This window comes from Rhagoletis pomonella, unplaced genomic scaffold (assembly GCF_013731165.1).
Source record: "Rhagoletis pomonella isolate Grant_MI unplaced genomic scaffold, Rhpom_1.0 Rhpom_scaffold_00003, whole genome shotgun sequence".
Taxonomy (NCBI): Eukaryota; Metazoa; Arthropoda; class Insecta; order Diptera; family Tephritidae; genus Rhagoletis; species Rhagoletis pomonella.
Genome location: NW_023458557.1, coordinates 85,177,820 through 85,191,807, shown reverse-complemented (window position 1 = coordinate 85,191,807; position 13,988 = coordinate 85,177,820). Strand labels below are relative to the sequence as shown.

The 13,988-nt window shown below is 33.2% G+C and overlaps 1 protein-coding gene across 1 annotated transcript in view; it reads left to right on the top strand.

Annotated features, from left to right (window-relative positions):
• Positions 1-13,988, top strand: part of LOC118735705 (tyrosine-protein phosphatase Lar) — a gene marked incomplete at its 3' end in the record, with an annotated part of 988,245 nt that overhangs the window by 809,265 nt on the left and 164,992 nt on the right.

Below are 13,988 nucleotides of genomic sequence, written 5' to 3'. Positions count from 1 at the left end.
TGCTAGCGGAAGCGCAGCAGACGTAAGAGGCAAGCACATACATACATACATACATACATACATGCAGGCTTAGGCTGCAGAGGTGCTGGGAAAGTGATAGCAAAGCTATGTATGTATGTGCATACGTACATTCCGAACAGAGATGGGCGCGGGCTGGGCTTTTGGCAACCATTTCGCATCTTGAATTTGCCAGTTTTAGAGTTCCGCCAACGCAAATTTAAAGAATCATTTTTTTTTACTATGTAGCTATAAAGTGTAATAACTGAAATGGAAGAACAACTTTTGAAAATCTCTACAAAAATTAAAACATATGATAAGCAGATGCCGCTAAATTTCTGAACAAAAACTTTATCATGGAACCTTTCTTGTGTAAAAAAACTGACAGCTATGCTTGATTTTTTCGTTAAAGTAAATAATTTTGATGCATTTTCATATAATCCGTGCCTAATCGGAATCGGTCGTGCCGAGCTGGGCCTCACTGATTTTGCCTCTGTGCGTGTTCGTACATGTTTTCGAATATGTGTTCTCCACTCGTGCCGGGCCGGGCACTACGCCTACGCAAAGATATGTGTACTACGGTGCGTATACGCAATTTTTTGCACCTTTGGGAGCATTTCTTTATCAAATAAAACGTGGTATATATACAAAAACTCAATATATACATATTCGCGAAACTATGGGAAAAATATAATAAAACTGCGTATTTAGTTTTTCTCTTTGACGCACAGTGCAGCCGAAATCCAAAAGTTCGGGCAAAATTGGAAAAAAAGTTTCTAGATGGGGCTTTTCATAATTAAGTTGGCTAAAGCTATCCTCTAAGAAGCGAAAACCGTTAACTGGAACTGCCTGTACCCTAAGTCCCCTCTTTATTTTCTGTCGTAATGTGGTCTTCGCCCAAGCACCTCATTGTTGTAAATTCAAAGGGAAAAGTTATGAACATGTAAAAGTAAGTACTTTGAGTAAAAGAAATCCAACAAAACCAAATGGGGTCTGCGTAAAAATTTTGTGAATATCAACGCTGTAACAGAAATATTTTAGAAGTAGAAATATACTTTATGGTATTTTTTGATTTTTTTTTACAAAATTTTAGTTGTTAAATGAAACAATAATAACACGCTGTCGGTACTGCCTTGAAACCTATTGGAGGTTACTTAGGAAAGTATTAGCTACTGAATAAAATATATTCACCTGCCTTAATCTGCCACTTAAATTTTAATGTACTTATACGTATTAGCTCCACCCGTATGTAAACATTTCGAGTATACAGTTTTGTAGCCCATTTAATTTAAAAATACTAAAGTGCAAGTTTAAAGTAGCTGGGACTTACGGTTGATCTTTGGATTTTTTTTTTAAGGTGTGGCTCATTTTCTTCATATCATCGAACATACTTCGTATGGAAGAAAGTGACTGGCACTGTCAACAAAACAAAAATTGGCAAAAATCAAACTTGCACTATTATGTGACACTAAAATTGAGTGGGCTATAAAACTGCATTCTCAAAATCTTTCTAAGATATTTAATTAAAGCGAATTTAAGAGCGAAATTTCGAATCGTTTTTTTTTAAGCTTCTAATTTTGACCGCACTTTTAAATTTCGGCCGCACTGTGTGACGTCAGGATTTTTTTAAGGACTTTACACTTTTTTAAATATAATTAGTTCAAAAAATTATTTAAAAATTTCAAATTCTCTTTCGTTGCAATATACATACGTAGTAGGCTACGGCGACCCCAAATGAAATTATTCATGATTAAAAGTTAACTGTTTGAATATGTTAGAGAAAGGTGACAAAAATTTTAAGTTTTCATTAAGGATTTTTTAAACAGCTTTCATGTGATATTTTAATGTTTTGATTACGCTTACATTTTCTCTTCGTTGATATGTATCTGAATGATCACTTCTTTTGATGAGATGTTGTAAATTATTTTTTCATTTAAACTGGTCGCCTGGTGGAAATATTTCAAAAAAATTATCTAGTAAGGCCTCATTTCATTTAATTTCAATATTTTCAGTCTTCACGTTTATACAGGTAAAAATCCTATTGAAAATATTTCCAAATCAAGATTTTTAAAATTTTTTTCAATATTGTAATACCTCATTTATTTTATTAATTTAATTGAGTTAAATTTTCAAGCATGTGACAACCCTCCTCAAAAATATTTTCGACTGTAAACCTTCTTAAAACTTTTTAGATTGACAGCCACATTTCGATATTTCATTTATTTTATCAATTTAACTGAGTTAAAATTTTGAAATAGGTGGCAATCCTTCCAAAAATGTTTCGATCAGTAAATCTTTCTTAAACGTCTGTAATTTGATACCCGTATTGTAATATTTAATTTATTTGAACAATTTTATTTAGTTTAAAAATTTCAAATAGGTGGCAACCTTCCTCAAAATTATTTTCAGCTGTAAGCCTTCTTAAGCCTCTTTGGCTTTATACCCGTGTTGTAATAACTCATTTATTTTATCAATTTAATTAATCGAAAAATTTCAAAATGCTGGCAACCCTTCTCACAACTTTTTTCGCTGTAAGACTTCCTAAAGCTCCTTAGGTTTATACTGACATTTCAATTATTCAATTTAACTGAGTCAAAATTTTCAAATAAGTGGCAATCCTTGCAAAAATATTTTCATCAGTAATTAGTTTTAAACCTTTAATTTGATACCCATATTGTTATGTTTAATTTATTTTACCACTTTAATTAAGTTTAAAATTTTCGAACTGGTGGCAACCTTCCTCAGAATTATTTTCAGCTGTAGGCCTTACGATATCCGTTTTGTGATATTTAATTTTTTTTTTTTCTCAATTTAATTATTTTCAATATTTTCAAACAAGGCGCCCCCCCCCCCCCCCCCAATCTTTTTTTTGTTTCGAACAATCGGAACAAAATATTCACATCGGTACAGCATTTATCGAGTTTTGAAGTCCCGTGCAAACAATTTATAACTCCGTATGGCATATAATTTGTAGGTTATACCTTTTAGCTGACGTGACTGTTTAAACTGAAAAAAAAACGGAAAGTCCTCATTATTTTACATTGTGCTATAACAAGCAACACTTGTCATATTAACAAAATTCAACACATGTTTCAGTCCACACCCCCGCCGATAGCCTGCTTTAATAAAGGACGTCAGCTTATATGTAAGCACCCATGAAATGTTTGCCCTTATTTTAAAGCAACCCATTAACTTGCTGTAGTTTTGATAAATTTACACGCCAAGTCGTTAGTAACAATTAATATGGCTATCAAAGCATGCATAAAATTTCATTAAACACTCACAAATACACGCACAGGCACACAAACCTAAAAAGGCACAGAGAAGGCCAGTTGAGACGTAAACAACGCACATCCGTGCAAAACTTTAGTGTTGTTTACGAGTGGCATACCTATGTGTGATTTGCATGCATGCCTTTGAAAGAATTTAAGGTTCATGAAGGCAAGGCATACATGCGTGCATACATTCAGGCGCAAATGCTTATGGGACATACATACATAAATGCAGACACATAAAACATGAATGAAGCAAAATGAAACTATTAAAGTGTTATGGCATTGACGTAGCAGCAAAATAAAAGGGTCCAAAAATTTTCTGCATCTACAAATATACATCCAAGCATACATATTTACTTACAAGCCGCTATACATATACATAGAGTAAATGTGAGCAAGCCAAGAAGAGTAGAGACAAAGCTTAGGTGCACAGCGTCTGGGCGACATTATACATATTCACAAAATACTATGAAACATATTAAATACATTGTAGTCGCAAGACTTACTAAAGATAGATCATAAAATTGAAAAAAAGGAAGAGCTATGAAAATTACACCAACGAAAAAGGCAAGCGCAAGACAACAAAAGATTTTGACACTGACAACTAAAATAGCAAAAGGCAAGAGTAGGAGTACATTTGTCAAAAATGACGCACATCTAAGCAAGTGTGACATAACTTGCATTGTGTGGGCAATATATACATATATGTGTATGTATGTATGGGCATAAGTCGTGTTGGTGCCCTTCAAGGCGGGCAGCGCTGATTTTGGTTAAATAGTGAGGAGTAACAGAAAATGTGTTACTAAGGCAACAATCTAGAGTATATGTAAAGAAAGGGGCATTAATTATGGCTATATTGATAACGGATGGCAGTGATTATGATTATTAAGCTGATGAAAATGCAAACAACGCAGCTGTCAACACTAAAGCGTGGCATATGTTAGGGCGTAATAGCTTCTTGGATAAAATGAATTGTCAGTTTAACCTGGCGGCCATACTTGCTCCAAAACTGTGCTATAAAATATAGGGTTTCAACTAGAATGTGTCACTATTTTTCACTTGAATGATTCTTGATGCTTTGGAATTAACGACCGGAAGTCCTTGCTCCTTATCCAGAGAGTATAAAGAGTTTCGATATCTATATCTCTATAATCCATTAAAGCTTGAAAATTGCCTTGAATCCTGAAAATTAACCAGAAAAAACTCAAGAAATTTTTTCGAAAATCTCGAAAAGGCTCGAATAATTGAATTAAAATTTGAAAATTCCATTATATCATGGACATTTCCGTAAAAAATATTAAAATGTCTCAAAAAATTTCAACGAAATCTCGAAAAGCACCAAAAGTGCTTAAATTCCCCCGAAATTTTTCGGAAAAAAAACAATCCATTAAGGCTTGAAATTTCGCCCAAATCTTAATTATTTCCGTAAAAAGAATAGAAGTTGCTGAAAATTTTGGAAAAATATCTCGGAAAAATATCTCGGCGAAATTCTGAAAAAAAGATGAAAATTCCGGCAAAGTGCGGAAATGCTCGAAAACCCCCAACAAAAGTTTGAGGAAATTCCCGAAAATTTACGAAAAAAATTTCAACAAATTTTGAAGAAAATTCCGAGAAAATCTCGAAAAGTGCCAACAACAACCCATTAAAGCTTGAAAATTTCCTCAAATCTTGAATATTGCCGTAAAAACACTAAAAGGTCCCGAAAATTGGAAAACAAAAATCTCGAAAAAGACCCTAGGGAAATTCTGAGGAAAAGTTGAAAATTCCGGCAAAGTCTCGAAATCCCCCGAAATGTTTCGAAACAATAATCCATTAAAGCTCGAAAGTCCCTAAAATCCTGAATATTTCCGTAAAAAAACTGAAATGCTCAAGAAATCCAGACAAAAATTTTACGGAATTCCCGAAAGATTTCAACAAATTCTGAGAAAATTTCGAAAAGCACCAAAAAGTCTCGAAGTCCCCCGAAATTTTTCGAAAAAAAAACAATGGAATTGAGATTCCCTTAAATCTTGTAAAATCCTCGAGAAAATTCAGAGATTAATCGAAAATTCCGGCAAAGTCCGAAATCCCCTGAAATGTTCCAAAAAAATAATTTACTACAGTTTGAAACTTCCCTCCAATGCTAAATATATCCGAAAAGCACTAAAAGGTCCTAAAAACTTGAGGAAAAAATTCACGGAAAAACCTCGGGGAAATTCAGAGAAAAAGTCGTAAAGCCTCGAAATACCCCGAAATTTTTGCGAAAAAACAGTGCGTTAAAGCTTGAAAGTTCCCTCAATTGCTAAAATTTATACGTAAAAATGCACAAAGGTTTTGAAAATTTTCAAAAAATACTGACAAAATCTCGAGAAAATTCCGAAAAAGTCTAAAAAATCCCCCGAAATATCGCCAATAATTTTGTGATCGTATTTATAAAAAAAAAAAAATGTGGCAAAGAAAGAAAATTTCTAAAAGAAAAACCTAAAAGGTTTCGAAAAATCTCGAAAAATTATTAAAAAGTCAAAAGCGTTCACAGTCACGAGTCACACAGGTTCCACCGCGTGAGCAGAGTGTGAAGGTAACTTCTGTCCCTTAGGGTGGGGGTTAGAATATTACCGCTTGTCGGAAAAAGGCGACTGAAATCCTTTGGTGTTAGTGTGGCTAATGAGGAGGAAGAGGAGGCGGAAAAAATACCCCATTACTGTACGACGCACAGTGTGGAAACTGAACTTTTTTGAAATCTCTGGAAGAGTAGTATTTTCAAAAAATATCGGATTCCCAATTTTTTCTTTTTTACGAGAAAACAGATGGAATTAACTTTTTAAAGAGTTTACAATCTATTTGTTTAATATACTTGCATGAAGGAGTCTATGTTCATGGCCGCAAGCACCGAAAGACACATTTGCATTTTTTTTAAGTTCATTGCATTCGGTTTTTTGGGTAAAAAAATGTATTGCTTAGACATTTTTATGGAAAATCTGCATAAATATTTACCCTAATTTTAGGGTCTGAACGTAAAAATAAACGGTTCATTACAGTGTTTTAAAATAGCAGGTCTACAGGCCCATTCCCACTCCAATGACAAAAGTCAGCGCATCAAATATCTTAACTACTCCGCCTAAGATTTTGACGCCGAGTGTAAACATGGTTTTGTTAGGGCACGTACTCGACCTAACACAAAGACAATTTTCTTTATTAGGGCCGTTTTCTAATGTAAGCAGTAAAGTTGCCGTTACTAACAGGGCAGATAAATTGTTCCTCACTTTAAAGTGTTTTCGTTGTCTTATCTTACCTGTAAAAATAAATTTGTTATTCCGTAGAGTGAAACTTCACTACATTTCCGAGAGTGAAACTTCACTACATTCGTCATAAAATTTCAAAGGTTGGCAATGCAACATAAGCAAATATAGAGCAAGAGCAACTGCTAGCAAAAACCAAAACCTTGGTTGAAATATCTAATATATCTGACTCATGAACCAAAACCAAACCAAAATTTAAAGTTGGGTACAAATTTTAAAGGTTGCATCGGGTGAGCAACAGTTTATCGATTCGAGAAATTAATGCGCTGATGAGAAAACGAAAACTCGTATATCGAGACGATAAAGTGGCCGGTAAACTAAAGGTTGGATGAGAAAACGGCCCTTAAAGCGCTACTTTTTACGGCATAGTTTTATGGGCAATTGTTAAGGCACGGTAGTTAGGATGTGAAATTGCCATTAATTTTTTAAAATCCCTGCAATTTTATTTTATTTTTGGTATAAAGCTAAAGCTGGTTCTTTTTTCATGAAAAATCAACATTTAATTAGTTAACTATACCATAATTTTGGGCATGAAATATTGCTTTCTTTGATCATGTATTGTTGCATACAGCCGCAATGCAGGCTACATATTCTGATAGATTTGTAATAAGCAAATTACTCGACTTAGAGATAAATAATAAAACGGTCTGTTAGGAACATTGAATCGCCTAAAAGTATGCTATTCCTTTCTATGATGGCTAGTGTTTTATAATCTCATAATAAAACTATCAATTTTTTCGCCAATCACTATTAATCTTCCGCCAACTTTTTCGCAATCTCTCCACTTGAAACAACTAACAGTTTGCGCAATTTACGACAATTGCCCGAAAGTATGCAATATTTTATTGATAAATTGCACGATTGCAAGCACTAGTCGTATATAGCCAACACAAAAGCATACAAATACTAACTTGCACATAAGGGTGGTCCTTAAAACTACAACATAATGCGACATCGTTTTATTTTGTTCTACGTGCAAAATAAAGGCATCCACGAAATTTTCAAAAATCAAAAAATAGGGATCGCTATCAGGGTTTAAAAAATCTGTTTTTTTTTATCGCAAAAATTCTATCAAATTTTGACTTTGACCAGCTATTGAATTTTTGCGATTTTTAAGAAAAGTTTTGGTATTTTCAAACCTGAATTTTTTTTTAATTTTGAGATTTTCGTGGATGTCATTATTTTGTACGTAGAACAAAATGAGGAGGTGCCTCATACAGGACCACCCTAATACCCTCTTGGTTAAAGTGTAAACACTTTTATTTTGATAGCTTTGCTTTTACTGCCAATGCGAACTTTCTGCCAAAATTGTGTAGCAATAAAAGTTTGACCGAAACAAACACACAAATGGTAAAAAAAAAACTTAACAAAAAACTGACAGCACCAATGAACGAAACGAATGATACAAACGAGCATGCAATAGTAGCGCCAAACAGCAACAAACTCTAATAGTTAGTTGTTATGCGAAACTGTAATAGCGCCTAGAAATACGTACATTCACACATACATATATACGTACATACGTAATAAATTTCTAAGCAATCAAATGTGATATATCGCGTTTACGTGTTGTTGACTCACTAACTGAATGCCGACAGTTGATGGCATTTTTTTTTGTTGTTGCTGCTGCTTTTTTAGACTCTACATATTTTTTATTGTATCTGCTGTACATATGTACATATATGTACATATATTTATGCGTTGCTGATGCAGAAAATGCTTAATTTTTCTAGCGCCACAGTTGACTTGTTCGCCGGCTGCACGCGCCTATCCTAGCATTTTTTACGCCATTCAAAATTTTCCAGTTCACCACTCACCGCAGTTGCCATTAAAATGATTTAGCGTTACAGTCATTGGTCTATTAATTTTTTATAACATTTTTAGTTGGTGTTGTCGTTAATAAAACACAAAAATTGCTTTAAAGCTGTTACTGTTGCGCTCTTTTAGGCGTCATCCTTTTTTTGCTTTTTTGCAGCGCGCAACTTTCGCTTGCTCGGTGTTATGGTTGATTTTTTTGCAAAATTACTAGCTTGATATATTTATTATTTTACTCATATACGTATGTCGGTATGTAGGTTTGTATGTGTATGTGTTGCACACATAAAGTACATGTCATTACGCTTGATTGCCTAAAAACAGGCAATAAACTCAAGTGATGTGTAAATAAATAGTTGTAACATATTTTGTAAAATGCATGCGACATTTAAGCAATTGCTTTGCATACATACTACATTTGTTTGTGTGTAGATATTTATTTAAAGCTTTTTAACGAGCGCACACATCTATGATGAAGATAAATTTGAGTGGCAATAACTATATTTACCACAACGAGTTTTTCCCAACTAAAAACGGCATGCAAATAAAATTATTCTAGGAAATTAGTACTGAAATATTGTGAGAGTTTTTAGTTTTTAATTTTCAGTTTGAAAGCAGGCAATTAAGCCAGTTAGTGCTGATGCATTTGAGTTATATTTTCACAAAATATATTTGGGGCTTGATAGTTTTCTTTTCCACTTCCTCTTCTCATTTTTAAAGCAAACGGAAGTCGTCTCAGCTCAGTGCTGGGTGGGAGGGGATGGGTTCATGTTAGCAGTTTGTCACCAGAAAGTGGAAAATGTGTGGATACCCAATATTCAGAGCTAAAATTTCCTTCGTCCACAGACCGATTGACACTTTGAAAGTACGGATCACAGGCGATCAAAGCCTTCTCGGCTTCCTGAATTGGTTGCTTGAAGTGGCGAGTTTAATAACTTCTTCTTCTGCTTTAAAACAGAGACCGAAAATAACTGGCACACAAGTTTAATGTTTTAATTTTTCTATCATTAACTTTTTTGCTTTTTGTGATCTATCATTGATAGAATGCTTTATGTGAGAGATGTTGAAGTTAATTACATACTTAGAAATTTATGAAAAAGTTTTTGTTGAAAAGGTCAGTTGGTAATATTTATTGTGGTGCATAAAAAGTATATGTATTATGAAATAGTGTTGGGCAAAATTGTATTTATTACTAAATAATAAGTTTTAAGTAATTTCACAACACTAAATACAAGGTGTAAAAGTATTTCTATAGTTTCACCTAACGCAACAACGCATACAAAATTTCTTAGAGACTTTGGCTTCAGGAAATACTGAATACAAAAATACACCTTGCTTAATAAGTACTATGTAGGATTTGATTAAATACCGAATACTTACTACTATTTCGGTTCATTGGGACTATTTCGGGAAATTAAAGTGAGTTGAGGTGCGTTCAGAAGAGGTGAGTTTAAATGAAGTGAGTTAAAGTTAGGTGAGATAAGGTGAATTGAGTTGAGGTGAGCTTAGTTGATGTGAGTTGTGGTGATTTGACGCGAAATGAGTAGAAGTGAGGTCAGTTAAGGTGAGTAAGGTATAGTAAAGTATTTAGCCATCTACAACTAAATACCTAATTTTTTTTTACTTGAGTATTTATACTATGTGTTTGATATTTATTAGGATGATTGACTCGGTCTTTCCAAACCGGTTTCCACTGGTTTTATGGGGTATCTATAAGCGGCTTTTTGAAATATTCATTTTTCGAATATCAAATGAACCGGATTTTCTGTCGAACAAACCGGTTTTTTCTTCGTTTCATACAAATCTTGACCTCAATAAAAGTTTTGATTTTTTCGTTGTTTTCAAGTCTTTTTTTTTAGTTTGAGAGCAACCACAAAATAGTTCTAAATTATATCCTAATTTATCTTGGGATGAACAGTATATCATATTTGCTTCTAATAAATGAATGTTTGGCGGTTAAACGTTTTCTTTGTGTTTGACCGAGCTTCTCCTACAATTCGTGTTCTGCTTCTTGATGTTGTAACACAACTAGAGATCTACAGTTTTTCTCCACCTCCAAAGAAGCTTTTTTATGTCAGAAGTACACTCGAAGGTATCAAACAGAAATGCTAAAAACTTCGTATACAGTTATAGCGAACGATTTATTATTTATAAGTAAAAATAAATAACTCTTGACGCTACTTTGATAAATAGTTAATTTCGGTATCTGCTTTAGAACCACAATTGAAACCCCTGACCTACCCCGACCTGACCTGAACACAGCCAAACATAAAAACAACAGAAAATATGTATTTCTATTACATCCGAAGTTTTTCTTGAAGAGAATCGAAAGACATGTTAGTCACATTTTTCGTGACCGCTTGTACTGTTGTACGTACCTACGTTTTTTTTTTCCAAACATTAGAAGTAACTTTAACCTACATTTAATTTTTATTATTGCTATGCCCTTAAACGCTGCTCACAACCTACACTTTCAATTACCAATTATCTCGCTTTGTGTACGCACTACAGGCAGCTGCTTTTAAGCAAAAATATATACTTTGCGCTTTAAAATAAAATCTCTTCAACTTCATTATCGTTTAAGTGTGGGCGAGTTGTAGTATTCTCCAGCATCACCAACAGCATCACCAGCAGCAGCAGCAGTTAACAACAGTTGGCCACACTTGCCAGCTGTGCGCTGGTTGCCTGCCATTTTCAAGTTATTTGATCACATATTTTTGCCATAAATTGCCAATATTGCGGTCGACCCAACCAATATTGACCGCACTTTATGTTCGAAAAATAACAAAATATTTAACGTTAACACACAAAGGCAACACTTAAGTGAATATGTGTGTGTATGTATGGATGTGCGTAGAGATGGCGCTGGCATTGCCACAAGTGTTGCAATATTTAATAAATATTTCAAGCTGCACAAATTATAATGTTAAAATGTACATATGTGCAAGTATGTGTATAATTACTTTGTTAAGAAAGCGCTAAATTTTATACGTATTTTTAAGAATATTTTTTTGTGAAGTCATCTTAAGTGGTTGGCATATAACTGGCGCGCTTTAATGGCACGAGGTACAGGGGTAGCCAACAGAAAAATTTTATCGTTAGTCTTCTCTCTGCTGAAGTTGTTATGGTGGCGCTATTTAGTGAAATATATGTATCTATATCCTGCTGACACTTAGCAATTTCCGCTTTATAAATTTGTCAAATTATTATGGTTTTTGCGCGGCCAACTCAAAAGCATGCTTATAAATATTTATGACTTAAAAATTATTCAAACTCTCAAAGTATATTTGTATATATGTATATACGTGCATTAGGGTGTCTCACAAAAAAGTTGCAGTTTTTTCACCGGCAGTATAAAATGCAGGCACCGAACATAATAGTTATTGATGAAACTTGTCATAAAAAAATTCGATTTCTTTTTTCATCGAGGCTCAAATTTGAAAATAATTTTTATTTGCTATTTTTATGCAAAATTAAAAAAAAAATAAAAATTAATTTTGATTTTTATATTATATGTCTTAGATAACAGTTATTGAAGGCTTTTACTTGTAAAAGTCATGGATGAAAATCAGTCAATGACTTTTACTTTTAAATGTCATCAATATGTATAAATCAGTCACCGACTTTTATTTTTTTAATCATTCGTATAAAAGTCATTAACATTTTTCGCAGTTAAGAAGGTGTTGGGAAACGAAAGTTTACTACGACTTATACAAATGACTTTTATAAGTATGATTTAAAAAATAAAGGTCAGTGACTGATTTTTATTTATGACTCTTATAAATAAAAGTCTTAAATAACTGTTATCTAGGACATATAATATATAGATAAAAATCAAAAATGATTGTTATTTTGGATTTATAAAATGAATGAAGGAATAACGGTTATTTAAGGAGTTGTTAAATAAAAGTCCAAAAATAATCGTTAAAGAGCAATTTTTTAAATTAAAAGTTGTAACTGTTACGATCCCTCATAAAATATTTCATGAAAAATAAACTACTTATGAAAGTCTAATTTTTTGATTCCGTCGAAATTTTTTTTTTAATTTTTATGCAGACCTAATCTTTTCTCGCCTGAGCTGATTTAAAAAAAAAAATAATATTTTTAAAAACTAGTTTTGTGTATGTATAAAAAAAAATCGATTTTTGTAAGAACTTTCAATTCGATCCAGCTCACTTAAGGCCTAATATTTTTCCGAACTTTTTTAGCGCAAGTCTTAGAATATACGAATTTTTATAATTCCGTTAGGAAAACATAACCTGTTTTTTTTTGTATGTATGCACCCTAATGTATATTTGTGTATGTGTGCCTTTAGGTTTAGTTATATTAGCTATAAGTTATTGCATTACAAAATAATGACTATGCCATAAATATTATGTCATTAAAAGTCATTCACGCTTACCTATTGACAGCCCCCACACACACACACTGACATTCCAGTATATTTGAAATTCCTATACCTAGGGGAATTAAGAAAAAAGTGCAAATATCTTGTCCTTCGCACTTTCAGATCATAAAAATAATGTGTCCCCGCCGCTGTTGTTGTTGCCATTAAAAGAATTTAATACCAGTGTTTTTCACTCTCTGTCTCTTTAGCGTATTTATGACTCGCTTTCAAGTCAATATTAAGACATAAAAATTTGTTATTTATTATTATTTTTTCTTACGGGCACAAAGGCTGGGCAAAACGAACAGCAGGACTTGCAGAGTTGTCGAGTGTGCAGGAGGAAGCCAACTGGAATAGCCATAAATTTTTGCAAGCTATATCTACCACACTCTTCTTATTCGCTTACATAAATACATGTGTGTATACATACATATATTTGTTTCAAACAACCCCTGCTCTGCGACAATTTTTACGAGAATTTTGATTAGCCTTTAATGGTGCGTAATGTACATTGCTGAATGCATTTTATTGGGTGTCACATTTTCGAAGCTAATGATTTGCGAGTACGGTTTATAAGACAATTTTCTTTTTAAACTTAGTTTTTGTTGCTTTATCTCTTGGCTTTTGAAGTACGTAAAATTAGCTGAGAAAATTCTCAATTCCGGGATAGCGGAATAAATTCCCAATTTTTTTATTTTACTATTTTTTCGTAGTAAATACATTTTATAGGTCGGCCAAAAACCCCAGAAAACGCAATTTGGGATAAATAAAAAATCTTTGGTATTACAAAATGGTTAAATGAACAATAAAAAACATTCCAGTCCGTTTATTATATTCGTATCTGGTGGGAAAGGTTTAAAGGCAGACAGTTTCGGCAAGTGGTGGGTATCACCAGAAGGTGGTACGACCAGAAGGTGGTGTAACATGTGACAAATTATCTAGGATAGGCATTAGACCGTTCGTTAAAAATAAAATTTGGTTTGCCGGGCGGAAAAAGATGTGTTTTGGTCTAAAAATAAGCTGTGCAAAATTTTATTCGAATATGATAACTCTAAGTACTTGCGCGTTGCATTTGAAAATTTAGAAAACCATATGCATTCTGGGAAAAAATTGTTTAACAAAATAGTTGAAAGTCGTGACTTTTATAGTCATTTGCCATGTAAAATAACCTACACAATCTTAATATGAGGTCAAAAATTAAAAAAGTAGAATAGGTTTTAAGAATTTGCGAAATTA